This window comes from Typopeltis vanoorti, chromosome 12 (assembly GCF_054136105.1).
Source record: "Typopeltis vanoorti isolate ZY-2024b chromosome 12, IOZ_Tvanoo_1.0, whole genome shotgun sequence".
In the NCBI taxonomy this organism is placed as follows: Eukaryota; Metazoa; Arthropoda; class Arachnida; order Uropygi; family Thelyphonidae; genus Typopeltis; species Typopeltis vanoorti.
In genome coordinates this window covers 57,461,388-57,470,411 of record NC_143560.1, presented here as the reverse complement: position 1 = coordinate 57,470,411, position 9,024 = coordinate 57,461,388, and positions in this window count along the sequence as shown.

The following is a 9,024-nucleotide window of genomic DNA, read 5'->3' as shown; positions in this document are numbered from 1 at the left end:
TATTCTCGTTGCTGACATGAGGAGCTTAAGGATCTTTCTCAGACATAGCCAAGTTAGCCGGTCTTGGGCGTGGATAGCAGGGTTTTTCTGCCAAGTTTATCTGTGGTTTTCCTCCTGCAAGCAGGCAAATTGGCCCCCGTGAACACACGCTTCTACAGCCAAGTAGAATATACAGGGAAGCATACCCGTCCTGAGGATAAGCTAGTCACCTTATCCTCAGGGCAGGTATGACTTAGGCCTTAAGATAGGCCTACTGACCTGTTATAGGGCTAACATGTTGAAGGGAGAAGAAGAATGTTAACATAAATATTACACAATTATTTACTGTTCTGGTGCCTCCCATCATATGAATAAATTTAGCCCTTGCTTACTTGGTTATTAGTAAGTATAATGACCTATTTGCATGGAGTTTAAAGGTATATTTTAACATTAAAGTATCAGGTTAAAAGTTCATTGGAATGTAGCCATTCTCTTGCATGCTTTTTCTAGTTCAGTTTGTAATATGGACTTTCAAAATACATTTGCTTTATCTTTATACCTTAGCAGATATACTTAGTTTTTTTTTTTTTTTTTAATTCAATAGTAATCATCACCTCAGTTTTTGAAATTTGAAACCCTTTCCATACCCTTGAAGTAAGAAACATTAGCTTTGAAGCAAAACTATTAAACTTTCAGACAGAAATGGTGCAATAAAGCAGTATAAAAATAATGCCAAAAATAATTGAGTATTCTCCCGCATCAAGATTTACTTTGAAATAGCTTTTTGGTAAAGCATGTCAAGCATTAAAAGGTGGAGGTGCAAAACTTGCAATAGCAAGGTAAATTAGGAAGAAAAACATTCAAATGTAAAACTTATCTTAATGTTCAAAAGTAGAATTTTTTATATGCATGACCTTTTTTCAAGCAAAACATTGCAAACACATGTGTTAGTACCATGAGTTTGAGTTATTCACTTCAAGCTTCTAATAAACAGGGTTTAATCTCACTGGACAGTGATCATCTGAGGATGCTTAACCACTAATGGACTGTTAATATACCCAAATTCGTTGATGTTTAAAGTTCTTTTAGAGCTGAGGCTGATTCCAGGAATTATCTTTTGTTACTTGCTGCACTGTAATAAAGTGGTCTTCTTTCAGCATATTCTGTGGTGGGTGTTCAATGCATGGTTAGCAAGTCCTGAGTTGGCTGTATTAGTGGAATCAGATGTAGTCCTGTTTGGCCATAGGACAGTTTGTAACTGCAAGGTACCTGGTCTTTGGTGAAGCAGATAAGAGCTTTGGCTTTTTTTTTTCCTACTTCAAGTATGGATATATATTTCTGACTGTATGCCTGTTGAGTGTTCTCTAACTCCTTTTACTGCACTACTTCCTCCATTTCTAAGCTTCTTCAAAAACCTCCAGAATATCTTACCACCTTCTTGATATTTCTATGTTTTTGCCAAAGTCTTCCCATGACTTTTGTTTAGCTAGTTTTACACATTGTTTAGCTTTCTTACATTTGTATTCTCTAAGAGCACAAACTAACTTATTTGCCAGGAACTTTTGATATGCTTTCTCTTTTTCCTTCACTGCCTCTTTAACTTCCTGTGTCCACCAGTGGGTTCTGATTTTTCTATCCTTGCAGACAACCTCACCACATGCCTCTCTGGCTTAATCAATCACAGTTTTCTTCAAGGTTTGGTTCTTGTTCTCAAACTCTTTCATTTTTTCTTCAATAATCTTTGTGTATTTTAGTCTGCAGTTCACATCTGAGAGCTGCTTAACTTTTATTTGCTTTGACTCTTGCATTTCATTCTTTTCAATATGCAATTTAATTTTATCCTGCGCAAGAATAAATAGCGATCACTTCCAATTTCAAATCCTCTGTAGATTCTGGTGTCCTGCACCAGGGAGAAAACACCACTATCAACAATAACATTATTATTCCTGACACCTCCAAGGAATCTGAAGACTCATCGCGGGAGGACACCTACAACTCCACCACAACTGGTATTCTATGTCTGTAAATTGCACGTGTTCTGAAGGGCCGATTTGTCTGTATGCGGGATGAAAAACCTGAGTTTCTGGGAGAAAAAACCCTGCTACCTTCGTAGTCAATGAGACTTTCTTATTCCTTAACTCTTCTCTCCATGTGAATTTGTGCACATTTTTATGTTGGAACATGGTGTTAGTAATAACCAGTCCATGTCCTGAGCAGAAATCCAACAGGTATTTGCCATTATTGTTAGCTTTGCTCTTTTCTTCAAATTTTCCCAAAATATTTTTGTATGTCTGTCAATCACTTCCTACTCTGCTATTTAGATCCCCAGCAAGGACCAACTTTTCCTTTTTCATTGTGTCAATAGCTTTCTCTAGAGCCTCAAATTCCTCCACTTCTACCTTAGTAGAACCTTCTGTGGGACCATAGGCACAAATAAGTCTCATTGTCCAGTTCCCCATTCTCGTATTTGCCCACATCACTACTTGTGACTGCCTGCCATTCAAGAAGATTAGTCTCGTATTTAGTGTTGAATACTATGGCTACTCCTTCTTTTCCTTGATTGTCATTGCTTGAATATTTATTGCTCACCAGTTTTTGTCTTTTTTGTTTCAGTCACCCCTATTATGTCGATCTGGTACTTATCTAATTCCTCAGCTAGCTCCATTTCTTTGCCATTCAGGCTTCTTATGTTTATAGTACCGATCTTTAACTCTCGTGATGTTGAGTTTGGGTGTGCTTTCAGATTTGTTGCAGTAGCTGACACTTTTCGCTGTTTGCCCTGGCGAAAACAACTGGGGGGGGGGGGGGCTTGTTTAACTGGGGTGACGCCCCAGCCGGCATGAAATTTTGTCATGTTGTACCATCATTTTGTACACTGGTTTAAGCCAATAAGAATACAACTTGGTTGGCTAAATTCCAAATTGTCAGCCCATCCTCGTGCGTTCAGTATCCAGGTAGATACCCAACAGGGTGCACCACGAGAAAGTGAGGATTGGACATTAGGTCAGAAGTCCTGGTCGGTTCTCTGCATTCCTTTAAAGGCTATGTGGAGGTCTCCTTTCTGTTATGCAGCTCTGACCCTCAAGCATTCCATAATTTCTAGATTGTAACTGAAAATAAATAAACCACGTATTATATTTGCAATGTTTTTATAGCACATTTCAGCACATACTAGTAATGAATGCATCTCTCAGATACACGCGACCTAAGCTGCAATTTTTTTTACCACGCCCTCCGCAAGGTTAATAAGATGTGTATGAGAGGATGGCGAGTATTCATGGTGAATGATTTTAGAGTGTGGTTTGATCAACTTTGTGATAGCTAGAAGAAGTCCTATTGTGATAAGTTTTTCAACTCTGTGGTGGGTCTGTGATAATATCCATCTGCTTCTTCTCTCTTTCTCTGCACAATAACTGTTCCTGAACAGATCTTTGAATTGAATGGATAGATATCCATTATAAGTAATTTTCAGTGTTTTGATTGTTGATTTATTTTCTAAAAGCCAGAGAAACTAAGCCCCAAATATATCATATTTAGGACCACATGATGTACTTCTGCAAAACACAGCAGATGAGAATTTTTTATAACATCTGATTTTCAAGAAAGAAAACAATTATGAAATATCAAAGTTTATCAGAACTAGTCAAGTTCCAAATTCAGAATTTTTGATTTAATAACAGTATTTGAATAAACAAAGGAAAAAAAAAATGTGTTTACTGTACTCTTGGGTAACATCTTAAGAGTCTGAATTATTGATAGAAAATTAGTGAAATTTCCAAAAACGGCTTCCATGTCACTGCGTAGTGGTGTGAAGATGATTCACACCACTACGCAATTTTTACAACTGCTAGATTTTAAGCAGTTCAGGTTTGAGGCTTTGTACTGGTATGAAGCTCATAACAAAAAATAAAATATTGTTGCAGTAAATAACTACACATAGAACAAAAACAGAATAACATGTGCAAGTGAAATACAGTTTCACTCAATACTTTTATCATTTCTATATATACATTAAAGGTTAAATTTGCAAAAGGAGCCTCCCACAGACATGCAACATACTTTTGGTAGCCAAACAAGAAAGCAGTTGATTATCAAGATGACATCTTGAATGCAGAACATTAACAACAGAGTATTAAGCCAGGTTAAAGTTTTCCGTAAAGTGGGAATTCATTGAAGAAACAAGGTCGCTTATTATCATATAGGGAATGTGGTAGGGGTTTGAGTTATTAAATCTTTTAATTGATTTAAGTTGAGTTTAAAAATACTGATACTTTTTTTTTAAATATTAGTTTGTAGGTTTAGATATCATTCTCAGCACATTTCACTGTTATGATAGTGATAATCTATTTTATGCTGGACTCAATGCATTGATTTCCCCTCCATATTTTGAAATATATTAAGTGTGAAAATCTTAATATATTTTGAGATATTCTTCAAAAATATTAGTATAACCAAAGGATAATTAAGGCAAGAATATTTACAGATTGTGATTTGTTAAATAAAAGTATTGCATTGTACACTCATATATGCAAGCAACATTTAGGAAGAATTTAAGAAAGTACCAAATGAAATATTTTTATAGCTTAAGTAATTTAGTGTGTGTGTGTAATATATATATAACAGTATAGCCTTGTTTTTCTCTTAATTTTCCTAAAAAAATAAAGGCACATTTTTATGTGATTTTGAATAATGCATTTTATTTTTTATTTTTTTTGTGTGTGAAATTTACACACAAAAGGTTATAAACCTATTGCATATCTAATATGATAGATTATAAATCTATCAGTGAGTTAAGGGTCTGAATAATTCAGTTCTCTCCTCCTGTAGATTAAAGAAGGAACTTTTTTCAAGTCTCTTCAGGCTTCTGTTGAACACGGATTGGTGGTGGTCTTATAGCAACTAATATAAACAGTATCATCTATGGATTTTCATAAACATCCATGCTGCAGTGCATTTCAATTCCCCCACATGTTGGCTGGAGCGCAGGTTAGCACTTTGCAATGAACAAATTGCACGATAAGTCGCAAATTTTCTACTCTTGGACTTAGTCCTCTAGATTGGAATTTTCTACATTGTATTTATCAGTAAATTATCTACATACCAACATTTCTATTATACTGGACTAGACAGCTGATGCTTTAACAAGCACAGGTGTTCATAGCTATATGGGATTTGGTCTGTGCATGTGAAATACTGCTTAAACAAAATTTCTATAAACAAATATAGACAATTTCTCATGTCATGCTCCTGGGCACTATTGCATTCCATTTTGATTTTGTCAGAAATAACTTGAGCAGTTACCTATTACATCACTGGAAAGTGTACATTCCAAGTGGTTTTTGGTCACCCCCCCCCTATAGATACTTGAAAATAAGCAACTGTTTTTTTAACTGTGCTATGTATTATTCTTGTTGCATCTTTTGCTCAAATATATTGTTTGTTCATTCCATGTAGAACAGTGCATTCATTCTTAATGCTGATTTTTCCTATATGCAAATGACAGCCATTCTGAGAGACAGAATTTGGAAATTTTGCACTTTTACTAAATTTGTGATAAATCAATTTTAGTTTAAATTTCACAATTTTGAGCACTTCATTATAGCTTCAAGCTGTAAATGTTTGCAACATCATAATATGCAGTGATATTGCATGATTGTTTCATTCCTGTGTAGCATTTAAAAAAAAAAAAAAAAAAATTCCAGTTGTGATAAAATAAGAAGCAACTTTTAATGACTGCTAATATTTGGCTGGTAATTTTAACTGCTAGTAATAAGAGCAAGACAGGCAAACATGGAAAAAGTTAGGCTTCATGTACCAGAATGTGATGACTAAGGAGTTCAATATACAATATTGCAATCAAAAAACTTGAAATCAAATAGTTATGTAAGGATGCCCATTCTCCCCATGCTTTTTTTAACGTTTTCATCCAAGAACTTATAAAAGAAGCATTCTCCTCAATGAAAGGAGTAAAAGTCAATGGTAGATAGACTGATCACACATACACACACACACATATGTGCAGATAGTAATGATAATAGATAATAAATCAAATCTCCAGTACCATCTTGCAAAATTACAAGAAACCTGCAGAAATTGACTATAATTAATAGCTTTAATGGAACATGTGCACTAGACATATTAAAATAGCTTTTATAAAATCTTACACATGCAACAAAAATTATATAGAATTTATTCAAAACTCCCATATATTTCACCCAATGTTAGGACATTGTCAGGGAGATAGATCGTTAACTATATTCAAAAGATGAATCAAAATGAGTCATAAATCGTACATATAATAGCTTGTGTCTCGTCGCAGCTGAAGTATCTGATATTATGTATTAGAGTTCAAAGGAACAATTGTAAGTTGCGTGTTTTTAATTAATAATGATTTACAATTATTTATCTATGCAACTTAGTTTTGAAAGTAACTTACTTTGCAACTGTTGGCTTTTGAAATGAAATGCTCCAGGAAAATAAACAGCATAAGAGTACTGCAATATTTGAATATCCCTAATTTGACAACTCTTAACACAGGTTAAAAGCATAAACTCTGTTGGTTTGGCATATTATGTGAATGTAACCTGATAGAGTTCCTCTTCTGGTGTTTGAGGGCACTGAGAGCACCAAACCCAGGGGTTTTGGTGAAGACCAAAATTAACATGGCAATAAAGCCATTAGAACTGCAGTAGGCTTTCAAAGCTGTTGGCCTACGAAAGAACTTGCTCTTTTGGAAAAGTGTGGAAGGCCCTTAAATAAGGATGAGAAGTTGAATGTGTTCAGTGAATTTTTTTTTTTTTTACACAGCAGTCACTATGTTTAGGAGATATGTTCATATGAGTCACATTTTTCAAATGCACCATGCTGTTGTATTAGTTAATTTTTGCATTATTTGCTCTGCTAATCAAAATTTATTAGCATAATTAAGTTGCTTATTTCCTTCAATAATTTTCTTCTATGGCATATAAAAACATGAAAAAGAAAAGTTGCTAAGAGATGCAGAGCCTCCCTGCAAAAACACAAATATATATATATATAAGAATATTTGTTGATAACGACTTTGTCAATATTCATGTGTGGTTTTGAGAAGTTCCTATTATTTTGTATTCTTTTTAATGTTTCAAGCAGCCACAATACAAGATAAGATTTATTTTGTTATTATATTGTATTGTGGCTGCTTGAGACTCACAATTTACATTAAAGGTATGCCAACCATCATTATTTAGAGATTCTTCCAGTTTCTCCGCTATCGTTCTTTTTTTATTGATAAGAAAAGCGAGAGTTTGTTTAGTACTTTAAAGGACAAAAATTTAGGAAAGACAACCTCCCTAAAAATTGTAGAATTTAGGGAAATCATCTTCAATCCTGTTCATCTAAATAACTTGAGCTACAACCTCCCAGATAGTCATTCAGCTGTAATCATGTACTGGCATTCACGAGATGCTACTAGCATGTACTTTCCCAACAATACAACAAACGAAAGAACAGCTTTAAATACAACCACAATGTTTTAATGTCAATTATGTATAGAGACTATGATGTTCATAGTTTATTTAAGCTTCAGTGTTTTTTCTTTCTTTTATAATGTCACCTGATGAAGGCTGTCACAAGCCAAAACTAGTAGTGTTTTAATATTAAAACATTTTTACTTAAATCTCGGTTCTAGTCATTCAATTCTTTAAAAAAACACACACACTGCTCAAACGGTTAAGAACAATGTTGAATTTGCATTTGTGTTTCAATAGATTTCAAACCAAAACATCCCCTGTACGTATTGCAAATTCTTAATCGCTCATTGATCCAGAGGATGAAATATATTGCAGTGTATAATCAGGGGTCAGCAACCTGCGGCTCTTTGAATGAATAATTGCAACTCTTCGTTATTCAACAAAATTTTTGAATAATGCAAAATGAATGTTATTTATTAAATTAGAAACTAAAAACCTTAAATTTAGCATTTGTAATAAATTAAGGACATTTTACAATTGAAAATAGCACATGCGATGCTGAAAAATTTAATACTTTCATGTTTGAACTCTTTGAAATCATACATGATAATCCTTCCTTACATTCTATTTACATTTTACAAAAATTCTACTTTATGGTGAATGACTTCCCATTTAAACGCACTAAATAAGAAACTACAAGGAAAGGGAAAAACAGCAGTTTTGCTTTTAGAAGAGGTGATTTCATTTGCACAAAATTATATTTGTTTGCGACAGACTTAGAGAAAGGCACATTATTACATTTTCCTACGTTGAAGAAATATAAACAATAACAAGCTGATAATTCCATAAATTTAATCTTTTTCAAAAAAATTGTAAATATGCGATCTGCATTTAATGGGAAATTTGAGGAATTTAGAAAGAACAAGGCAACTATATAATTTTTATTGCGACCACTTGAAATTAATCATGCCGAATTAAATTTTTCACCTTTTGCTGGAATTGATGAGGCTGCATTTCAACTTGAGTTAGAGGACCTGAAAACCCAGGATTTGTGGAATTCAAAATTTAGAAATCATAAAGCTAACCTGGAGGAGCTGGAAAGACAAAAAATCTACCCTTGCAATACAAAAAAAATGGTCTGAAATAGAAGATCAGATTGTATTTGACACATGGAATTATTTACCAGACACGTTTGATTTCAAACATACACATTTGGACTTCTATCGAATTTTGGATAGACATATTTATGTGAGCAAATATTTTCTAATATGAATTTTATTAAAAGTAAGTTGAGAAACCTACTAAACAACGTGAGCCTTTCGTCATGTTTGAAAAATGAAAATTACAACGTATTTTCCACATTTTAACCTGCACAAATCCATGTAAATCAACATTCTTAAAATAGATTTTAATTAAAATATACTAATTCTGCCGTACAAAACGAACACCGTGGACCATTGGTTGCTCATCATTGTGTGCGGCTCCCTAAATTTTTTTTTAACAGATAATTTTAAAATTGGCTCTTCAATCCAAAAAGGTTGCCGACCCCTGGTGTATATCATCTGACATGTATACACCTCTTGACCAATATACATGC